We start from the raw sequence: 25,172 nt of genomic DNA, 5'->3' as shown, positions 1-25,172 counted from the left end.
ATTCTGAAAAAAGCACATGTCCAAACAGCTTTTTGAGACCAGCAACATCTGTAACCTGGGTGACTGACTACACTCCAGCAAGGGCAACCAGCCTTAGTGATGCTGAATGTTTTTGCATTACTGACTGCAACCTCAAACCCCACTCGGTTGTGAATACTGTGCATGATTTCACAGGATAAGCAGCTGGGTGTGTGCTAAGAGTCTGCTTCTGCAGAAAAAAATAGCTCCCCCTTTCCATCTAATGCAAATGTAAAATTACCAGAGTAATACGCAATAAATCTCTGTCTGTAATTCCTCTTTGCACACAGAGTCATGCTTTGATATTAGTCAGAAAACGAAATTTCTTTGCCAATTTGAAAGCACACTTACTACTCTTTTTTTGGCAAGTGATAAGTACTTTTACAGTCTGATACATTTTGAATCCACTTTTCAGATTCTTAAAACAGCACATGTCCAAACAGCTTTTTGAGACCAGCAACATGTGTAACCTGGGTGACTGACTACACTCCAGCAAGGGCAACCAGCCTTAGTGATGCTGAATGTATTTGCATTACTGACTGCAACCTCAAACCCCGCTCGGTTGTGAATACTGTGCATGATTCCACAGGATAAGCAGCTGGGTGTCTGCTAAGAGTCTGCTTCTGCAGAAAAAATAGCTCCCCCTTTCCTACTAATGCAACTGTAAAATTACCAGAGTAATACGCAATAAATCTCTTTGTGTAATTCCTCTTTGCACACAGAGTCATGCTTTGATATTAGTCAGAAAACGAAATTTCTTTGCCAATTTGAAAGCACACACTACTGTTTTTTTGGCAAGTGATAAGTTCTTTTACAGTCTGACACATTTTGAATCCACTTTTCAGATTCTGAAAAAAGCACATGTCCAAACAGCTTTTTGAGACCAGCAACATGTGTAACCTGGGTGACTGACTACACTCCAGCAAGGGCAACCAGCCTTAGTGATGCTGAATGTATTTGCATTACTGACTGCAACCTCAAACCCCACTCGGTTGTGAATATTGTGGATGATTCCACAGGATAAGCAGCTGGGTGTGTGCTAAGAGTCTGTTTCTGCAGAAAAAATAGCTCCCCCTTTCCATCTAATGCAAATGTAAAATTACCAGAGTAATACACAATAAATCTCTGTCTGTAATTCCTCTTTGCACACAGAGTCATGCTTTGATATTACTCAGAAAACGAAATTTCTTTGCCAATTTGAAAGCACACTTACTACTCTTTTTTTTTGCAAGTGATAAGTACTTTTACAGTCTGATACATTTTTAATCCACTTTTCAGATTCTTAAAAAAGCACATGTCCAAACAGCTTTTTCAGACCAGGAACATGTGTAACCTGGGTGAATGACTACACTCCAGCAAGGGCAACCAGCCTTAGTGAAGCTTAATGTATTTGCATTACTGACTGCAACCTCAAACCCCACTCGGTTGTGAATACTGTGCATGATTCTACAAGATAAGCACCTGGGTGTGTGCTAAGAGTCTGCTTCTGCAGAAAAATAGCTCCCCCTTTCCATCTAATGCAACTGTAAAATTACCAGAGTAATACGCAATAAATCTCTGTCTGTAATTCCTCTTTGCACACAGAGTCATGGTTTCATATCAGTCAGAAAACGAAATTTCTTTGCCAATTTGAAAGCACACTTACTACTCTTTTTTTTTGCAAGTGAAAAGTACTTTTACAGTCTGACACATTTTGAATCCACTTTTCAGATTCTTAAAAAAGCACATGTCCAAACAGCTTTTTCAGACCAGAAACATGTGTAACCTGGGTGACTGACTACACTCCAGCAAGGGCAACCAGCCTTAGTGATGCTGAATGTATTTGCATTACTGACTGCAACCTCAAACCCTACTCGGTTGTGAATACTATGCATGATTCCACAGGATAAGCAGCTGGGTGTGTGCTAAGAGTCTGCTTCTGCAGAAAAAATAGCTCCCCCTTTCCATCTAATGCAAATGTAAAATTACCAGAGTAATACGCAATAAATCTCTGTCTATAATTCCTCTTTGCACACAGAGTCATGGTTTCATATTAGTCAGAAAACGAAATTTCTTTGCCAATTTGAAAGCACAATTACTACTCTTTTTTTTTGCAAGTGATAAGTACTTTTACAGTCTGACACATTTTTAATCCACTTTTCAGATTCTTAAAAAAGCACATGTCCAAACAGCTTTTTCAGACCACAAACATGTGTAACCTGGGTGACTGACTACACTCCAGCAAGGGCAACCAGCCTTAGTGATGCTGAATGTATTTGCATTACTGACTGCAACCTCAAACCCCACTCGGTTGTGAATACTATGCATGATTCCACAGGATAAGCAGCTGGGTGTGTGCTAAGAGTCTGCTTCTGCAGAAAAAATAGCTCCCCCTTTCCTACTAATGCAACTGTAAAATTACCAGAGTAATACGTAATAAATCTCTATCTATAATTCCTCTTTGCACACAGAGTCATGGTTTCATATTAGTCAGAAAACGAAATTTCTTTGCCAATTTGAAAGCACACTTACTACTCTTTTTTTTTGCAAGTGATAAGTACTTTTACAGTCTGACACATTTTGAATCCACTTTTCAGATTCTCAAAAAAGTACATGTCCAAACAGCTTTTTGAGACCAGAAACATGTGTAACCTGGGTGACTGACTACACTCCAGCAAAGGCAACCAGCCTTAGTGATGCTGAATGTATTTGCATTACTGACTGCAACCTCAAACCCTAAAAGTATTCCTCATTTATACCAGTACACCCTATTTTATGGTGAAAACATAGTCCATATTATTTTACATGTTCCTCACATTTAAATTTCTCCCAAAACACAAAACGGTAAACAGAACTTCAACAAAAGGAATTCCAATTCTATTATTCATTTCTTAATTTACCATATACATCCCCTCTCAAACTCATAACTCACCTTTAAAATTAGTTAGTTGTGAAAGAAATGTGGCACTCAAACAGCAGATTATCAGAGCCAGGATCTCTGTTCTGTACACCACTCTCCTCTCAGCAGAACCAGATAATGGCAATGTTTCCCTCTCTTTTTCCACACATATACATGTTAATTTCAAATCTCAGTGCTTCCCCCTTTTTTTCAAATGTAATCACACATTTCTATTGGTTGAAAACCAACCCTTTTCCAAAAGTACCCTTCCCCCAACTTGACTTCAGCCTAGTACCCTTCCCCCAACTTGACTTCTGCCTGCTACCATAGCAACTGCTCTTGAAACACTGCTGTGTAGAGTTAGGTCAGAAGTTCACCACACAATGTTTCATTTCCAAAGAGCAGGAGTGCTTGACTTTTCAAACCTAACAGCAAATCCATAGTACTGTTCTTTGGTAACACATTTTTCTGTACCAATACAAAACATGCTTCTATAAATTTACACATACAGCCTAGTTTTTAGTGTAGAATGGTATGAAACAGCCAATCAGTTCTTTTTTTTAAAAAAAATATGTATGCCTCCATTTCCAAACTGTCTTTCATTTTTTTTTCATTCTACTGAAAGACACCTCCTGAGTGCATCCAGTTCTCCTTTTAAGATGTTCACAGTGTGGATTGTAGGGCACAGCTGTCTTCTGGAGTGAAAAGTATGCTGAGGAAACAGGTATGGTGAGAGACCTTGCTTTGCCAAATGTAGACATTAAATGGATTGGTCAGAGAGGGTTAAAGTGGCACCAATTGATGCCATTGGTGAAATCCTTCATGCAAATCCAACACCCTGACCTCATAATAGTGCACTGTGGTGGCAATGACCTAGGCACTTTGACTGGGGTAGGTCTGGAAATGCTTATGAAGGAGACCTTTGCACAACTGTTTTCACTTTTCCCTAAAACTGCCTTTGTGTATTCTAACATATGCCAAAGGCAAAAATGGAACTGGTCCAATCATTTTTGTCCGCAGATTGACAAAGCAAGAAAGCACGTCAACAAATCTGTTTCTGCTTTCCTCCGAGACTATGGTATGGGTTCCATTTACCACAACAACTTGCTTTACGACATGCAAGACATTTATAGAGCAGATGGTGTACACTTCACTGATGAAGGGAACAGAGTCTTCCTCTTGAACCTTAGACTCTGCATCGGTACCTACTTGTAGGTACCACTAAAAAATCAAATCACTTCATAAACACAACGGCTCTTTTTAGAGCCCCCTAATATCTAAACACTTAAATCTGAATGTATTTCTCTTTTTTATTTTTTTTTTCTACCGTACGCGTACGGTAAGCTTACCGTAAGCTTACCGTACGCGTACCCCGCGATTTTTTTTAAAATTAATAAATGTTTTTTTGTACTTTTCTGTCCTTCTTTGACCCCCTTTCAAATGTTAGGGGGTCTGTAACTCTCTTCCTTGCCCCCTTTTCAAGTTATCACCCTTTTTTTTCTGTGTGAAACACACAAAATGGCGGCCGCCGCTTCCTGGTTTCGACCGATTTGAATGTTTACTAAGATCTAACAGCCAATCAGAATCGCGCTGGCGCACGTCACCATACGCGTACGGTAAGCGCACCGTAAGCTGCCACAGATATATATATTGATTTAAATGATATTTTCTCAGGAACTACTGAACAGATTTACACCAGACCTACAAAAGGCACTTCCTTGACCTTATGGCTACCTCTCTGCCAAATTTCAAGTAACTCTGTTCAGCCGTTCGGGCTGTAGCTGTGTCTAAAGGTCCTATGGAAAAATGCATGGGAAAAACGCGTTTTGGGACCCCCCTTTTTTCTCAGCCCCCGCTTGACAAATCTCCCCGAGACTTTCAGGGTAGGAGCTGAGCGTAGCGCCCCACCTATTTTGAAAATTTCGCGAGGATTCGTCGACCGGCGCCAAAGTTATTCAAAATAGAATGTTGCGGATTTCCTATGGTAAGAGGGTCCTAACTATAACTACCTACTGGCGACCGCCAGTAGGTAATATATAGATAGATATAGATATATATATATATATATATACCAATAACATAAAATCTTTAAAAAACAATCCATTCTAGTTTTAATAAGAAAGGTAAACAAGTTAAAATTTGTTACAAGTATTTTACACATTAGAAACATTAATAATTATAAATATTATAATTTCAAATAAACAAATAAATAATATAAACTATAACAATATAAAATAAATGAGTAACATATAAAATGTAATACATACACTGTTCACACTACAATTTACAACAGTAAGGAAAGTGTTGGATTGAGAAAGGATACAATCATTTATTCCCACTCCAATGAATGCAACAGAAGGGAAAGTGTTGTATTGCGGAGAAACCAGCCAGAGAAACATTAAAAGTAAACAAATATAATTATTTCACGAACATAGTAAACAAGGGATAATATAAATATGTACAAAAATAACTGCAAATATATTTAATATTAATAAAGCAGATCACAAATAACTACAACACTATTATATATAAAATACAAAATCATTTTCATACAAATAAATATTTTAATTTGGAAATTATTTATCAAAAAAATGTTTATTACATACATTTAATTAAGTCACTTCCCGCCCTATAACCAGACAAAACTCACAACCGACCTAAAACTCAACTTTAATGAGCTAAATATTTGCACTATTAGTATAAATATTTATCAACAAACTAATTATCATTAATTAAATATTAATTATTACTTTATTATAATTAACTTAATTTCCCACAATATGCCCCACAGAACACACAACACACTCAAAATATTTAACGGAAAATTATTTACATAATTAACATAATTAAGTATCAATGTAATATTAATATTAATTTTGAAATTAATTATTCATTACTTAAAATGTATTTACTGCCATATCCCAACAAAACCCACAGCCCACAACTAAAATCTTCACAAAAAAAGTATTACACAATTAACAGTTATCAATGAAACAATATTATTAATTAAAAACTAAATATTAATTAATTAAAATTATTCAACTTCTCATCCTTTACCCTTATAAACCCCACAATCCACACCTAAAGTTAAACTTTCAAAAAAATGATTTACACAATTAAAATACATGTCAATTACATAATTAATAGTAATGTATTAATACATTTAAATTAATTTACTCTCAGCCTTTTACCCTATAAACCTCACACCAGCACCCCCAAAAAATGAATTACATAATTATCAATTAATTAATATTATTAACTAATTATCAACTATTAAAAAATAAATTACTTCCCACCCTTTACCCCAATAAACCTAACAAAACAAATCACAATGAAGATAATTAGTGATCAATAAAATTAATTAGTATTAACAACTAAGGGGCCTATCACAATATCGGTCAGAGGAAACAGTGGTGGAAACGGGACCAACAGACCTCTGGATGGCGTTCTTGACCACCTAATTATGATGCAACCGAACATGGTGCGGTCGCATTATCCCATTTCTCTTTGGGAGCTTGTGTTACGGCCATAACCGGGCTGTAACACAAGCTGCCATAGAGAAATTGGAGATTGTGTTAATCCCTGCACCCCGTGCCAGGCACCTCAAGGTGCCTGCCACAAGGTGCAGGGATTAACAGGGGGCCACCATAGGTGCGCCCTCTGCCCCCAACCAGAGGATGCAAGCGAAAGGGGGCCCTGCTAGGGGCCCCCAAACATGCTTTCCGACAGGGATTCCATGTCAGAAAGGTGGCATGGAAACCCTGCCAGGAAACCATGCATCGTAATCCAGATGGCTTAAACCGTAGTTCATATCGATTACGTGCCGGTTCCGACTGGCCAATGGAATGACCGTCTGGTTTCAATTCCGACCGGCTGTATCATAAGCAGCTGGTCAGAAATGAAACCGGTGATGTACCTTTTAAAGTCTCTGACCTAAGGTCGGAGGTTTTACGATTGACATTGTAATCAGCCCCTTATTATTAATGAATTAAAAATAAATTACTTCCCACCATTTACCCCTATAAACCACACAAACCACACATAAAATCGACATGAAAATAGATTTATAGCAAAATTAACATAATTAACCCCTTCGCCGCGGCAGGAATTCCGCTGCGGCGCTGGGGGGGGTTTGGGGGCAGCGCGGTGGCGCTGTGCTCGTGACGGAACCGCTCCGTCACGAGCCACGGTTGAACTGTGCTCATGACGGAGTGGTTCCGTCACGTCTCCGCCCACTGCGCTAATCGCCCGCACAGGCGGGGAATTAGCGCCGCGTGGGCGGAGCGGCGGCCAACGGCCGCAGCATGAGGGAACCTCTACGTCATGAGCACAGCGCAACCATGGCTCATGACGGAGTGGTTCCGTCATGAGCAGGGAAGGGGTTAAATATCATTTAAATAAATAATAAGAAAGAAAAAATAATCATCATATGTAATATATTTAAATTACTTTGCACCCTATACTGCTATAAACCCACAACAAAATTTAATAACTACTAAGGTGCCGATTACGATCCTGTAAAAACCGGGTACGAACCGTCGGACGGAGCATATTCTCTGTCCGACGCGTACCCGGTCGTCAAAATATGCAACCATGGAATTACGATTCGCACGGAAACACCATTTCCGTACGAATCGTACAAAACCCCGACCGACGAAAATAAACATACAAATTCGATCCGGGAAAGCGCCGACGTGACGTTGGGATGCACGCAGCCTGCCATTCACGAACCAGGAATTACGATTCGCACCGACGTCATCCCGCACGGACAATATTTTCCGGCTGCCAAAAACTGCCGGGAAATCAGTACGACACGAACAAGGAGTACCTGTACGCGACGGACAGACATGGACCCGAACCTACGTGTCATCCCGGCCCTCATAGCAGTCGACCTCCTCTACAGGTTCGGACGCAGACGCCGCAGAAGGTCAGAACAACAAAGGGAGGGGGGAAAGGGGGGGGTGGCAGGACCAGGGGCAGGCAACAAAACCCCCACCAAAGTCACACAGCACACATGCCCTGGACATACCTGACCCTCAGGCCCTGGTCACTACGAGGGGGTGGGGGCGTGTCCAGCAAAGCTTGCGACGGCCACAACGGAAGTGCTTGACGACGCGAACCGGCAACACAACAATACAGGTACGTCCCGTACCCACGCCTTAAGAGCGTGGGTACGAGTCGTACCACGCCCACACCTACGTCACCCCAACAATGGCGGGACGGCTCGTACCCACGTGGCAAAGGCCTGGGTACGGCCGCACAAGCATTCCACAGCGTGGGTACGGATATGTACGGACCGTACCCCCACCCGCGTATGCATGGAGCATACCCCCACCCCAACAGTGTAAGTATGACCTGTACCCTCACCCGCGTATGCATGGAGCGTACCCCCACCCCAACCGTGTATGTACGACCCGTACCCTCACCCGCGGACGTATGGAGCATACCCCCCATGCCAACAGTGTACGTACGGACCGTACCCCCACCCCGTATGCATGGAGCGTACCCCCCACCCCAACAGTGTAAGTACGACCCGTACCCCACCCGCGTATGTATGGAGCGTACCCCCCATGCCAACAGTGTATGTACGTACCGTACCCCCACCCCAACAGTGTAAGTACGACCCGTACCCCACCCGCATACGTATGGAGCGTACTCCCACCCCAACAGTGTAAGTACGACCCGTACCCCCACCCGCGTATGCATGGAGCGTACCCCCCACCCCAACAGTGTAAGTACGACACGTACCCCCACCTCGTATGCATGGAGCGTACTCCCACCCCAACAGTGTAAGTACGACCCGTACCCCCATGGAGCGAACCCACACACGTGTATGTTCTAAGCGTACATATTGTTAAATAGGAGGGGTGTGTGCAGAGTCCTCCCAGCAGTGCCCAGACACAGGAGGGGTGTGTGCAGAGTCCTCCCAGCAGTGCCCAGACACAGGAGCGGTGGGTGCAGAGTCCTCCCAGCAGTGCCCAGACGCAGGAGGGGTGTGTGCCTATCACTCCCAGCAGTGCCCAGAGACAGGAGGGGTGGGTGCAGAGTCCTCCCAGCAGTGCCCAGACACAGGAGGGGTGTGTGCAGAGTCCTCCCAGCAGTGCCCAGACACAGGAGGGGTGTGTGCAGAGTCCTCCCAGCAGTGCCCAGACACAGGAGGGGTGTGTGCAGAGTCCTCCCAGCAGTGCCCAGACACAGGAGGGGTGGTTGCCTAACACTCACAGCAGTGCCCATGGAACGCAAAGGATGGAGTAGCCACAGATACCATGCCCACAAATTTAAGTCAGGTGCACAAAGACCCTGCAGTACATGTACCACATGTGTGCGAGGCTGGGAGTATACGCATGCATAGCGCTGAAAAGAAAACATGTCCACATGAAGTCATGTCAATAGTCCACATACACAAGTACAATGACTACCAAGGATGCCACGAATGATGCAGGTGGAGACATTGCTCAGCATGCATGTGCAAAGTTGAAGGAGTCCGTCACACACCCAGCTAATGTACACACAGCTCAGCGCTAAATATTGGGAACACCCTGCAGGGAAGATGTCAGGGTACACAGAGGAAGGAATACACCTTTGGACAATGTCACCATGCAGCAACTGCTAACATGAACAGAGAAACCTAGCTAACACCGTGCGATGGCACACAGATCCCAGGGTCCCCCCTATGACCAGCACACTACTACATTTCCCACACACCCAACACATGAACACCACCCAAAACCATGTAGCAGCCCCACCAACAGCAATACCAGCAAAGCAGTAGTGTTCCAAGGGGAAAAAAATAAATTGCTTTATTCAGCATGAACCACAAAATCTTGTCTGTAGGAAGTTCAATATTTACAAAGCCCATAGGGCAGTCCACAAGTCACAGCTGGATGGGGGACACAGTGGGATGCGTGTCCCCTAGCTTGCCTGCACAGTTAGATTCCGTCGTCTTCCACAGGGGTGAGGGCATCATGTGGGGGGGAAGAACCAGGCACCGCAGGGACAGGAGGGCGAAGGGTAGGCGTCGTGGGTGCAGGGATGGAGGACTCCACCACAGGGGGTGGAGCAGGGCCAAAGGCGGAGGCCAGGATCTCGCTGCACACCTTAGCAAGGTCCTCCAGGGAATCCCCTGCACCCGAAGGAACCACAGGCCCCAAGGAGGGGGGGGGGTCAGAGGGATGGGTCGCAGCACCACTGGGGGAGGGTGTAGACAGGGGGGGACCCAACCACCCTGACCGGGGACTCCCTTGACCGCTTGCGGGGAGGTGTCACTGTGGGGCTCAGGGACAGAGCGGCCATGAAGGAGTCTTTGTGTGAGATGTGGCCAGGAGAGCTGAGGGGAGGGGATTTGGAGGGAGTGGATTTTGTGGAATGCGGACTCCCACTCTGGCTGCGTGTCTTACGTTTGCCCCCTGGCCCAGTGGGTGTGCCTACTCCACCCTGTGTGTGCGTGCCAGGAGCTGTGCGGGTGACCTTCCCTGCTGGTGTGGTGCCTGTGTCCATCGTGGTGGGTGCATGCTGACGTCTGGGTGTACGTGGGACAGGCATGGGAGTGGGAGGTGTGGATGGGGCAGGGGTAGGGGGTTGGACGTAGCGCTGCAGGAGACCCATCGACCTCAGCAAGCTGCGTTGGTCAGCCTGCGATGAGTGAATGCCCTCCAAGTATGCCTCCATGTTGTTGAGGACCTGGCTGTGGCCATGGAGGACATTAAGGATCGCAGCCTGACCAACCTGCAACTGCCGCTGGATGTCCACAGACTCGGCATTGGTGGCAGCAGTGGAGACAGGGGCAGGGGGTGCGGTGCCTGGCAGGAAGGAGATATGTGGTGACCGGGCATGTTGGGAAGGGACACGAGCAAGTGGGAGGTGGCTGATGGCAATGGAGGGGGCGGGGTGCGATGTTGTGCCGCTGTCAGATGGTGGTGCAGCCTCCGCCCACTCGGAGAGATCATCCTCGGACCCTTCCGCTTCATATTCGGTGGTGCCAGTGGACAGGTCCTCGGCCTCACTCTCCTCCGCCTCTGTACCACTCAATGTGCCAGCCACGATGTCAACGCTGGCACTGGTGCTCGGTCCCTCCGCTCCGTCTGTGCTCATGTCTCCCTCTGTGTCCCCCAACAATGCTGTGGGCAAGGTGAAGAGACAGCAATTAATCACACACCTGTATACATATGTCACATGAGTCCAATCTACATAGGTTACAGTGCAGAGCCTGAAAAGAAAGATCAGTAACATCTACAAAACAAGGTACATATGTAGGGCATGCAACACACAGTTGGTTGACCCACCATGCCACTGAAAAACTATGGAGAGCATGACACAATATCAAATGACATGAAATGGATTTTGACAGAGGAGCCAGGCCCTGGGGACAATCCAGCACTGCATCTGCACCACACAGCGTTCCCGAAAATAGGGATGAGCAGGGACCATATCCATGAACTTGAGGCACATGTTGCATTGGTAATACTGAAAACATGCCCAACATGACTGGCTCACTGCACCTTGAGTGTATGTCCAGACAAACATCACACACTGGCCAGACCTAGCAAGGAGACATCAGGATTTGACATGTAGGCTTTGCCCGCACCAACCACCCCCTACATGAGACAATTTGTTGAGACACAGGAAGCACTTACATCTCTTAGTCTGGGCGAAATACACAGGGGCTGCATAAATGCAAGATTGGACACCAAATACCCAAGGTGCGCCTGTCCAAATAATCATGTACAAATGGTCATCATCAGATGATTGTAACAAGACACACAGGCACTGGCCAACGTGAGTATGAACCAGGAAAATCAGGTCAGGCTGTACAGTGGACACTTGTACTACATTTCCCGTCAATATACATGGTGCCAGGGGACAATGGCACAGAGCACAACCTATGCTGTAGACACTGAGAGTGTCCACGTTTTGTGATGACACACATGACACCTAGGAAAATATGCCCCAGGGGACAGTAGTGGCAACACAGCTCCATGGTCCTGAATGGGAATGACTGCAACACACGCCACCATCCCTGCACTATGCGTATCACACACTCATGCACATCATGTCACAGGCCACAACATAGGACATGCACACTGTAAGGCATGACACTTGTGAGACTAACTCCCATGTCTGGACTCTGCATCAGTGCCAACTGACATGGAACCCACAAGTACTGAACTGGACAGGGCACAGGCAAGGTCCCAAAACCTGTTACACACCACCCCCACACATGATGCTACAGGCATAGTTCACGTGGAGAAAGTGCCAGCCTAGATAACCTTGTGAAGGAGTGACTACACACAGACCAGGGAACACATTGCAAGGAGGGGAAGGGAGGCAGGAGAGCACAGCTATACAGTGGGTAACTGGATCTGCACAGCACCTTTAAACCCTGGCAGTGTATCCATGCAACTGTGCACTTACAAATGCTGGTGAAACACAACAAGCACACATGTACCTACCCCCTTCCTGCTGCTGCATCTCCTGTAAGTGCCTCTCCAAGTCTGGAAAGACCACCGGCAGCACACGCTTGTGGATGTGGCTCAGTCGGCTGCGCCCGCGGTTCTTATGGCTCTCAGGTGAGTCCCCCAGCAGGACCCGTGCGATCCTCCGCGTCCAGCACCGGATATCCTGCCAGCGTTTCCTCAGCCATATCTGCTCCTTGGCAGAGGCGCCTACCTGTGAGGATGAACAAGTGACACTACATCAATACACTTGGCACATGTCACAGAGACACACATTCGAACACATTTGCTGTTTACAACAAGGCATAGTATGCATCCAACGCATTGCACCTTTGTCATAGGGACATGATCCTCTGGGGAAGGGCAAAAGCAGTACGTGCCATTGAAAGGACACAGGTGGAATGAGGGCAACTACACAATCAATGATCCAGGCTCACACTGTGCATCACAAGCTACACCAGGATCATGTGCAGCACCTCTAAGCAGTCACATGCCACAGGCCACTGACGCTACCGCAGCAGAGTACACAGACACACACAGGCACAGGACATTCACCTGCCATTGCCAAATGCAGCGACAAACCCCACTCTGCACATGTGCCACTAGACTGGGGGGGCTCACAGGTGTGGGGCTGGCTCTGCACATCAGACGCACAGCACTGCTCCCTGCTCACATCACATGTCCAGGGTATATCCATCCCTCATGCAGCTGGGGTGCTACACTCCACATATGCACCCACCTACATGACAGGGGAATTACACACACACCGATGTCCAGGGTACGAACACATCATGTGGACACTCTCAGCACAGGTACACAGAACTGACACACATCTGTGGGTAAAGTCACCTGTCACACTGGGCTGACCACAGAATCACATGAGGACTGTAGAGGCAACATTCCCAGGAGGATAAGACAGGCAGAATGTGGCATGCACCATGCAGTGATTGTCACAGTAAACACGATGCAAGTGAGGACGGCAGATATGCACCACTGCATGCTCTGGCTGGGAGACATCAGGCATTCCCCCCCCTGGGACCCCCCATACAGTACATAGCATGTGTGAGACACCTGGACACAATGCCAGAAGTCACAGTCACAAAAAAGGGACACAGTCTGTGCCAGTGGACTCTGCACTCACCTGATACCCTGATCGCCCATACAGCAGGGGGTACTGTGGGAGGATCACATCCAGCAAAGCCAGGTTCTCCTCCAGGGTGAAGGGCTGTGACCTCTCCACAGACCTTGACATGGTTCCAGGGAATCAGTAGCAGCAGCTGGGTCGTGGAATCCAGAGATGTGCAGGCAAGTGCTCCCTCATGGGACCTGGCTGCCTTATATCTGCCTTGCTGGCCTGTTTCATGCACAGGAGTACAGAGTGATTGGTCACTCACATTTGCATCCTATGTTTCCTCCAATCCCTTCAAACCTAGCACAGTCAGTGGGTTCTTATTGTGTTTTTTTCTTCAGCATGATGTCAACCCCACAAACACATTGCAACAAAGTAGATTCATTCCAACTGACTTCTGATGTGCACCTTCCAGAACAAATTCAGACTTTAAACTTGGTCTCCATGACAACCAGCATGCATGTAGGCCTTAATACTTGTCCCTCATGTGTCCCCTATGTAATTTGGAGCTTCACACACAGGTACGGTGCGTTCCGGGGCCCTAGGGCACCCCAAATGCATAGCAACGGCCCGTACAGGCGTGTGTACGCTCCGTACCACTATGAGTACGCATACGCAAGAACACCCATAGTGGTACGGCCCGTACACGCGTGCGTACGTTCACTATCACTATGGGTGTCCTCGCGTATGCGTATTCGTAGTGGTAAGGCCCATACACACGCCTGTTCGTTCACTATCACTATGGGTGTCCGCGCATATGCGTACTCGTAGTGGTACGGCCCGTACACACGCCTGTACGCTCAAGTACGGTGGTTTTCACACATCACAGTGGTGACAGGCAGCACACAGGAAGGAATAGGGCTGACATACTTGTCCATGGATGGACATCAAGGCATTGTCTGGGCAGTACTACATGTGAGGGCATAGGTGTGAAAGGCTGTGATGTGGCACATTACTCCTGAGTGGAGAAGGCACCAGATGTATGATGAGATGTGTACACATGTAATGTGTGACGGTGCAATGTGTGCCAGGCATGCCCTTGACTCCTTTGACATGTGTGCATGTCGTACTGCACACTTGGGATGAGCGTCACTGGCATGGCACGGACACCAACACACGGAAGTGTCCCCTGAGGCCCGGTACAGGGGTTACCACACCTGACATGTCACTACCCACGGTGCACGATGTGACTATGTCATGTATGTGTGGGGGGTTCCCATTAGGTTGATGTTGGAGCTCCCTCAAAAGCTGCAGCCGTTGCAGCAACCAACATGTGTCTGTGTGTAGATTGACATTGCACACTGTTCCGCACACCATGCCACATGTGGTATCGGATGTGAGGTGCGTATGTATGTATGGGACACGGAGTAGCGTAACAAGGACATGTCTGCATCCTCTCTATGAATGTGTGGTGAGTCATGACATGTACACCTTAATGGCAAGGTGTGTGGGCTGTCCTAGTGTAATGTCATGTGACCTGTGGCTCTAGTGTTCCGCTACCAGTCTCTGCAATCGACATCCTACTTCTGCTGATGTGTGGATGTATGTCACTCCTGTGTTGCGTCTGGCTGTTCACTTGCACTGGGACACAGCTAATCCCATGCCATGGCATGTGGAGGTTCACAATCTCCGTGTGTAGCTGGGTCTTGGTAGGAGTGTCACCTGGCAGCCATACGTGTCCAGGGCATGTGGCACATACCTGACTCCGTATGTAGCATATGTGTATAGACAGATTAACATGTGCTCAGTACAAATAAATTGTTGTTGTGGTGCACTCACTCTTCCTTGTCACTTCCAAATTACTGCAGAGCGCCGCCTCTTCCCCGACCAATTCCGGACTTGGCTGCCATGCGGGAGAATGACTGTATCCGGTGCTACCGCTTCCCCCAACGGTTGATTCTGGAGTTGACGGCGAGACTGGCACCACACCTGCAACCGCTGCACAGGTATCCTACGGCACTGACACCCAAGCTGAAGGTAATGGCAGCCCTACATTTTCTAGCCACGGGTACCTTTCAAAATACCATAGCTCATGTTGGTGGCATGTCCCAGAGCATGTTCTGCCGTGTGCTGCATGATTTCTTAGAGGCCATGTTGATTCACCTGGATGACTTCATCCATTTTCCTACCCCTGAAATGTTGACTGGGGTCAAGCGTGGATTCTATGCCCTGGGAGGGATGCCCCATGTCATTGGGTCCATAGATGGGACACATGTGGCTTTGGTACCACCACAGGCACAGAAGGTAGCGTACCGGAATCGCAAGCACTACCACTCCATCAATGCCCTTGTGGTGTGTCTGTCCAACATGGTGATTTCACATGTCTGTGCTCGTTTTCCAGGATCAGCACACGATGCCTACATCATGAGGCGTAGCAGGGTGCCTGAAATGATGACGCAGCTGCGCAACGAACGAGCATGTGTTGTTGGTGGGTACACTCTGTCTGTCCTGTATTTTGCGTAGACTTCCAGCACGACCGCTTCTCCTGTCCTACTTATGTCCATGTGCTTTCCATGTAGGGGACGCTGGCTATCCCTACATGCCATGGCTGATCACACCTCTCCGCAACCCCATCACGCCGGCCCAGCTTCGCTACAACACCGCCCATGGCCGGACAAGGCGAGTGATAGAGAGGACGTTTGGCCTCCTGAAGAGCCAATTCCGATGCCTCCACAAGACCGGCGGCGCCCTCCCATATGCCCCGGCGAAGGTCTGCAAAATCTTCATGGTCTGCTGCATGCTGCACAACATGGCAGTTGAGAAAGCTGTGCCACTCATCCTGGATCAAGATAACCAGGACCATCCACCCGTGGAGGACGAAGGGCTTGGCAATGGGGCTAGTGATGTGGAGGATGTGGAGCCGCAAGAGGACATCTGGACTCGGCTCATACGCGACTTCTTTGCTTAGTGGTGAGTACCAGTGTCTGAGTGTGCACGCATTGGTCCCCGTGTGGCATGTGTTGCGATGTGTGTCTCCACCTGCATGTATGGCACGTGAGTCAGAGGTGTGTGTGGATGTGTCACTGGAGTGATGGTGCCAGTGATGGGTGTATTTCCCCAGTCATAATTGTGACCTAGCATGTTGTCATCCATACATGTGTCGAGTACATGCACATGCAAGTGGCTGTGCTTTTTGTGGCTGACTTCTTGTGTGTCTCTCTTCCCCAGGTACTTGCGCATGCCGTCGTGTGCTGACTCAGCGTTACAGGCACTTCCCCAGGTACTTGCGCATGCCGTCGTGTGCTGACTCAGCGTTACAGGCACGGACACGTTTGGAAGTCTCCTTAGGGTAAGGGATGCATCAGGGGTGTATTGGGTGTGGCAGTTGTTCACGATGTATGCACACTGCCCCTGTCGATGTTTGGTTCCTCTGCAGACATGTTGCATCACCATGGTACACATTACATGCAGCTGGGTACACCTGAATAGATGGTCAGACTTGTTGACAGTCATCAGTGATGGGATTGTGGAATGTGATGATGGCATCAATGTGTGTAACACTGCCCTCGGACACATATGGTTTGCATTGGCTTGACATGCTGTGGGACTTCCACATCAGCGGATCAATGGTGTATGGCAGGCTCCCCGTGAGCAGCAGGGGCTGTTTAGCTGTTAGCCGACACTTGTGTGCCAGTTCCATGGCTATCACGCATTTGTGCTGCATGAACTGTTCATGTGTACTTCGAGTTGCCTCTGCAATCCCGAATACATGACTAATAAAGGTGTCCCTATGCCTCCAAGGTGCCTCTTCTCAGTCAATGCTGGTGTGTTGCCACGGTGCATCCGGCATGTCTGGCATGGTTTTCCGTGATAGCGGCTATGTGTCTATGTGTAGAGTAGCAAGATGCATGGTGTTTGTGTGGGATTAGACTGTGTTTTGTGCATGATGTCCATGACTGTGTGGGTATTGTGACATGTGCCATCCCCATGCATCCAACGTTGGCCAGGCCACCATTCTCTGCATCCACCTGACTCAAGCTTGCAGGACATGGTTCTGCCACCTGTCTACACATACCTGGGTGCCCCCCAGGACACTCGACATTATCCCTGACCTCTGCGCATGACTGTTGCTGTACTCAATATGTCTGTCGGCACGGTTGTGCGGCCACCCCCTCAGCTGATTGGGCCCATCACGGGTGTGTATGGTGCTCCATGTCTGTCTTGCCTAATACACTGTGACCCGTGTGTCCTGTGCCAGACTCAGGCCCCAGGGTGTGGATGGTTGAAGTCAAAAGAGAACTCAGGCATGTTTAGACTTTACAAGACACATGTAAGGTAATAATGCAACCAGCAGGCATCTTCTCTTCATGGTGTGACTTTTTATTTTAGTGGGGGGGGGTTTGACATGAGGGGCTTTCCGGGTGTGGGGAATCCAAAGTTCACTAGGTGAGTTGGTGTCCTTGCCATTAGAAATCCTCAGAGTCCATGCCACAGTCTTTGTCAACATTGGTCAGACAGTGACCAGCAAGGCCATGTGGCAGAGAATGTCTTTTGATGCTGTGCTGCTGTTGCTCCAGTGGGCCAGGTGCCAGGCCAGGTGTCCTGGGAGATGGTGCTGTAGCGCCGACCCTCACGGTCTTTTCCGTGGACGACCCGCCCTCCTGCGGGGACCCTCAGAAGCAGGCCGTGACGATGTTTGGGATGCTCCATCGGATGTTTCCTCCTCCTCCTCCTGATCCCTCCATGTGGGTGGTGATGTTCTACGCCTTCTGGCACAGGGAGGGTTGCGCATGTTGTCGGCCATCCGACGGAGTGTAGTGTGAATTCCCGTGAACACCTTCACGAGCTCAGCCTGTCTGTCCTCCATCCTCCGTTGGTGTTGCAGTAGACAGGCATGTTGCTCCGCATGTTGCTGGGCCTGCTGGGTCTTCATCCCCTCGAGGATGGACACGACCTGGGCCATGCCCGTGGTGTCCTGCCGGTATGTGTCCAGGATTTTTCGGACATGGAAATATATCGGTTCCCCAGCCAACTGGTCAGGCTGGCGCCTCCGCCGTCCTCCACTCCCACCACCCCTGCCCACTTGCACCTGGCCTGCCCTTGTGGGCACATCGGGTCTCCGGGACCCCTGAGGGGCGGCATTGGCGTTGTCGCCTGCCTCCTCCTGGGTGCCCGGGACACCGTGTCCCTCCTGGCCAGCCTGGCTGCTTTGTGGTGGTGGGGCAGGGATCCTGGGTGTCTCCTGGGATGTGGCAGGAGTGGGGGTGGTGGTTGGCCCCTTTGTACCTGACGCAGGTGCTGCAGGTCGTTGGACACCAGAGGGGCCAGGTTGGTCGGGGTCGTCCACAGAGTGGTGAGAGTCGTCGCTGCCGGTGGGATCGGCATCCCGCCGAGCCGGGTCCTGTGAGTCTTCCCCCCCAGTATTGGGGGGTGATCCACGACGTTGACCTGTGTGTGAGAGAGACAATGTTAATTTTGTTCCATGCAACATCCATGTTTCATTAGTTTCAAAGTTGGAACATTTCCTCTGGGAATTTGGATCTGTCTTGCATTCCACTCACAGTGCACTTGTGCATGGGTATGTTCCTTGGGCACAGCTTTGGCGACTTTACCTATGTGTGGCACAGTCTTACTTGCTGCGTCAAGTGTGACTGCAGTCAGCAGTGGAGTGGGCAGGTGTGGCGAGCCGTGCATTGGCGCCTTCCGTGTAGTACTGTACGTGGGCACATGAAGTTGTTCCACACACTTATATGATGCAGGTAGCTGTCGTTGTGCTCGTGCACAGGTTGTGACATGGCCCTGTGTTTTGCCATGGAGGAGAGGGGGGGTGCTGGCACTGGCCACCCTTGTCTACATGCACACAGTCCACCTGCTGACGAGCAGACATTCCCACACACCACAAGGCTGATTTGCTCTCCCTGTGTGTCCCTTTCTCGCTCCCTCTCTGTCCCCCTCTCCCTCCCTCTGTGTGTCAGCCTCCTCCCTCTGTCCACCTCCCTGTGTCTCCCTCCCTCTCTGTCCCCCTCTCCCTCCCTCTGTGTGTCAGCCTCCTCCCTCTGTCCGTCTTCCTGTGTCTCCCTCCCTCTCTCTCCCCCTCTCCCTCCCTCTGTGTGTCGGCCTCCTCCCTTTGTCCGCCTCCCTGTGTCTCCCTCCCTCTCTGTCCCCCTCTCCCTCCCTCTGTGTGTCAGCCTCCTCCCTCTGTCCGTCTTCCTGTGTCTCCCTCCCTCTCTCTCCCCCTCTCCCTCCCTCTGTGTGTCGGCCTCCTCCCTCTGTCCGCCTCCCTGTATCTCCCTCCCTCTCTCTCCCCCTCTCCCTCCCTCTGTGTGTCACCCTCTGTCACCTCAGCCCAGCTTCCTAGGCACACACTTTTTGCAGATCTTTGACTGGCCCTTGGCTTGTTGATGTGAGTTTGTTTCTGACCAGCAGGCACCCATTGGGTGTAGTGTCTGTGTCTGCGCTGCTGCTGTGGTGGTGTGTGCTGCCACTCTTTCACAGTGTTGGCTGTTCATTAGCTGCTGTCATGTGCAAAAAAGTGCCTTCACCCCCATGTGTTAATGCAAGGCATCCGCCATTTGCTGGCAAGTCTTTCCTGTGTGGGGACACACTGTTTGTCTGGCTGTGACCTAGGCCATATGGGCAGAGGGCATTGTTGTCTGCTTCTGAGTTGCACTATGTGATTTTTGGGGCCCACACTACCGCCATCCGGGTTACCGTGTCTTGTGTTGGTGTTTTCTGTGGCCTGTGACTTGACATTGTCCAGCTGGGTGCATGGGGCATGGTGGCGCCAGTGGCATGTGCGTGTTCATGGAGTGTGGTTGAGTCATGCAATAGCTTGGGGTGGTTGCGTGCCTGTTTGTGAGTTTGGTTGTGGATGACGTTCCCCCCATCTGAGGTGAGTTGTTTGTGTACTCACCCGGGTCTCGGAGTCCGTCTAATCCGTCCACTGCCTCCACCGGCAGTATGGCCATGACCCTCTCCTCCCAGGGATGGTAGTGTATGGGTCGGCGGGACGGCCCTCCTCCAGTGACGTTGGCCTGGTTGTGTTCATCCGTCATCTTGGCTCGGACCCTCCTCCGCAGATCGTACCACCTGGCTTGGCATTCCTGCTTGTTCCTTCTGGTGTCCGCAACAGCATTCACAGCATCGACGATGGTCTGCCACATGGCTGTTTTTGCTGAAATGCTGGTCTGTCTGACCAATGTTCCAAAGAGGTGTGGCTCGACTCTGAGGATTTCATCGACAAGGACCTCCAACTCTCGGATAGTGAACTTTGGATTCTTGTTAGTGGGCATGGTGAGGGGTGTGGGTGTGGATGGTGGGGGGGTGTGGATGGTTGTGGGTGTGTGTGTGTGGTTGTGCAGGTGTGTGTGTGAATGTGATGAGGGGGTGTGTATGAAGGTGTGCAAGTGTAAGGTGTGGTTAAGGTTCTAGTATGGTTCTGTAGGTTGTCTGTGGGGTCTGGCAGCAGTGAGTCTATTGCAAAGGCTCATGGTTTGTGTGTGTGGGCCCTTTTTATTGGTCCATTGGTGGGTGTGGCTGTGTTTGAACTTTGGGTGGGTGTGTTATAAGGAGTGGTTGTGTTTTGGGCCTCTGTTTTGGATTTTGGCAGTTGCAGGTCAGTGATTGTGTTGTTTTTGACCTTGTTGGACATGTTTAGTGGCTTTGTGCCATTCGAATGGTGTATTCTAGTGTTGTTTTGCTTTGTCCTGGTTGTGTACGTGCGTTTTTAACGTGTGTACAGTGTGTACTTCGGGCATTTTGTTGTACAGTGCTGTCCTTGTGTCTGGCTTGGTACGACTCGATGTTGTGTGAAGGTGCTGGTGTTGGGGCCTGGGGTACGCTCCATACGTCCGCGGGTGTGAGTACGGGTCGTACACACACGGTTGGGGGTACGACACGTACACGGGTGTACATACACGGGGGTACGACACGTACACGGGTGTACATACACAGGGGGTTGGACACGTACACGGGGGTACATACACGGGGGGTACGACACGTACACGGGGGTACATACACGGGGAGTACGACATGTACACGGGTGTACATACACGGGGGGTACGACACGTACACGGCTGTCCATGCGCGGGGGGACGACACGAACGTACACGGGTATAAATAGGGGGGGTACGACACGAACGTACACGGGGGGGTACGACACATACACGGGTGTACATACACGGGGGTACGACACGTACACGGGTGTACATACACGGGGGTAGGACACGTACACGGGTGTACATAAACGGGGGTAGGACACGTACACGGGGGTACATACACGGGGGGGGTACGACACGTACACGGCTGTCCATGCGCGGGGGGACGACACAAACGTACACGGGTGTAAATAGGGGGTACGACACGAATGTACACGGGGGGGTACGACACGTACACGGGTGTACATACACGGGGGTACGACATGATCAGCTGACCCAGTCCTGAGGCGGAAGCCGGGAGCTGGAGGTACTGAACGAAGAACACTTGGCTATTCCAAGTTTTAAACCTTTGTGTGGTGTCACTTGTTAAATCTGTGCTTTTAAACAAAAACTGAATTGCCAAATAGCCCCTAAAGCACTCAGCGGTGCATACGCTGTAGCGCTACTTACAACAACAAAGCGGCCGCCATTAGAGCAGGCGCGCTCGCCGGACACGCCCACTAGAGGCCACGCCCCCTTGACTATATAAACGCTGCTCCACAGCGCAACGACCGATCAGCTGACCCAGTCCTGAGGCGGAAGCCGGGAGCTGGAGGTACTGAACGAAGAACACTTGGCTATTCCAAGTTTTAAACCTTTGTGTGGTGTCACTTGTTAAATCTGTGCTTTTAAACAAAAATTGAATTGCCAAATAGCCCCTAAAGCACTCAGCGGTGCATACGCTGTAGCGCTACTTACAACAACAAAGCGGCCGCCATTAGAGCAGGCGCGCTCGCCGGACACGCCCACTAGAGGCCACGCCCCCTTGACTATATAAACGCTGCTCCACAGCGCAACGACCGATCAGCTGACCCAGTCCTGAGGCGGAAGCCGGGAGCTGGAGGTACTGAACGAAGAACACTTGGCTATTCCAAGTTTTAAACCTTTGTGTGGTGTCACTTGTTAAATCTGTGCTTTTAAACAAAAACTGAATTGCCAAATAGCCCCTAAAGCACTCAGCGGTGCATACGCTGTAGCGCTACTTACAACAACAAAGCGGCCGCCATTAGAGCAGGCGTGCTCGCCGGACACGCCCACTAGAGGCCACGCCCCTTCGCCCTACAAATGTGCATCTACAGGAAGCGCAGCGGACGAGCGCAGCGGGAGCGCCGTCTGCGCGCCGAAGGCGCGCCTAAGGCAAGCCCGTCTGCGCCCGTCCGCGACCAGCCGGGACCCAGGGCCACAACCCCTGGCCCCTTCCTCGCCCAGAGCAGGACTTATAGCTCGGCGGCCCTACACAAAATAGGTAGGAATTGTACTCCCCAATGCCCTCTTATATATGCCCCCACCGAACTACCCGGCTCATGTCAGGGATGCAAGCACCTCTTCCGCAAAACTCCGTCGGCCAAGGCACAAGTATTCCATATGTTTGCATTAAACTGCCGCTCTCTACCGAAACACCATACGGAGATTGCCATATTGCTCGAGGAGAAAAAACCTGACGCAATCTTCCTGACAGAAACATGGCTCACTGTCCACTCCGATCCAGACGTGGTGCGAGCACTACCCGTAGGTTATCACATTCTCAGAGTGGATAGACCGGTCGGCAGAGGCGGAGGTCTGGCGATCATTCTGAAAAACCAGTACCAATGCCGTTTCTCGGCAGACACTATCCCTGACTGTGAAAGCGCAGCTTTCTGCTTAGAGTTCGATGCAAACAACTCCTTCTCAGGCACCCTGATTTATCGCCCCCCAGAACCTGCAAAACTGTTCCACAGGTCCCTGCCAGAAATCATTGCGGAAAGAACCCTCACATCAGCCAACCACACGATTCTGGGGGACCTCAATCTTCATTTTAATTCCCCTGCTGATCCCATCGCACAGGACTTACTAGAAGATCTGGAGGCCCTCCAACTCACCCAGCTGGTGGCGGCTCCGACCCATGGAAAAGGCAATTTGCTAGACCCCATTTTCAGCAACTGCCTGGACCTAACGGTTGATCAACCCATTCCCCTTCCGTGGTCAGACCACTTTCTGGTCCCTTTCTCGTGGGCCACTCATAAAAATCCCCAAGCACCCCCTCAAGTGACCATCAGGAGGAATTGGTCAAAACTCCCGTTGGAATCCTGGCTGCACCAACTGGATTCCACTTGCCCCTCACCCTGCTCGGATCCTAATGTGGGAAATGACATCTATAGAGACTGGATCACCCGCTCATTAGACTCCTCTCTCCCGATGCGTAAATCCTCCTCTAAGAGACTTCATAAATCTGCCCCCTGGTTTTCTGACTCTCTAAAACAGCTTAAAGCACTTGCAGACAAAGAGAGAGAGCCTGGCGCCTAGATTTCCTCCCAGAAAAGAAGACCTCTTATAAAGAGGCCATCAAGGTATATAAAGAAGGGATTAGAACAGCCCAGGCTACCTATTTCTCAGAGAAAATAATGGAAGCGAAGTCCAAACCCAAGGAAATCTTCCAAATCATAAAACAATGCTCTAGCGCCACCACGGCTCCCCCCCCTATCAAATCCCAGAAGCAATGCAACGAGCTTGCAGATTTTTTCCATAACAAAGTTTTAAAAATCTATTCCACCTTTCCACCTGCAGCCACCCCCCCGGAAGCGTTCAAACCACCTCGCCTCAGAACACCTCCCCGTCCAGGCCAGCCGTCGCTCGAGCACTTTCTCCCCCTCGACCTCGACACTTTAAGCAAAGTGGCCCGTGCGGTCAAGTCAGGATCTCCCCGTGACCCTGCCCCTCCAGACATCCTGATGCAGGCAAGCAAAGCCACCCTGCCTGTAATCTTGGATCTCTTGAACTCGTCCATCTCTGCATGCTCTGTCCCTACAGCCTGGAAGCAGGCCATGGTACGGGCACTGCTAAAGAAACCTAGCCTAGACCCAAACGATCTGTCAAGTTACCGTCCCATCTCACTCCTTCCTTGGACAAGCAAGGTGCTAGAGAAGCACATAAATGCACAGCTGGTGCAGTTCCTAGAGGATCACTCGCTGTTACACATATCCCAGACAGGTTTTAGACCACAACACGGGACAGAAACCGCCTTATTAGCAGTCACCGAAGATACTAGAAGGATTCTGGACCAAGGAGGATCAGTGGCAGTGATCCTCCTTGATCTAAGTGCCGCATTCGATACGGTCAGCTACTCCACCTTGCTGGACCGTCTCCATAACATCAGAGTTTCAGGTGACGCTTTAAGGTGGCTGGAATCCTTTCTGTCTGGGAGGTCATTTCAGATCTTCAACGGTGTAACAGTATCCTCAAGCAAACCCCTGAGCTGCGGAGTACCACAGGGCTCTTCCCTGAGCCCTGTGCTGTTTAACGTCTACATGAGGCCGCTGGCAAGTGTCGTCGAACCGCATGGCATCAAAATCGTGTCATACGCCGACGACACCCAGCTGGTGGTCTCGCTGGCCACCGAGAACAGCAAGTGCTCCCCTGCCGATCTGCTACACTGCCTAGAGGACATAAAGGGTTGGATGACCAACTCCTCCCTTAAATTAAATGGAGATAAGACGGAGCTCATGCTCCTAGGCCCACTTTCTCCAGTCCCATTCACCTCCCTGTGGCCTAATGCACTGGGTCCCCCCCCACCCCAAAGGAAA

Source organism: Triturus cristatus, chromosome 1_2 (genome assembly GCF_964204655.1).
Source record: "Triturus cristatus chromosome 1_2, aTriCri1.1, whole genome shotgun sequence".
Taxonomy (NCBI): Eukaryota; Metazoa; Chordata; class Amphibia; order Caudata; family Salamandridae; genus Triturus; species Triturus cristatus.
The sequence above is the reverse complement of the archived record's forward strand: the minus strand, read 5'-3'. Positions refer to the sequence as shown.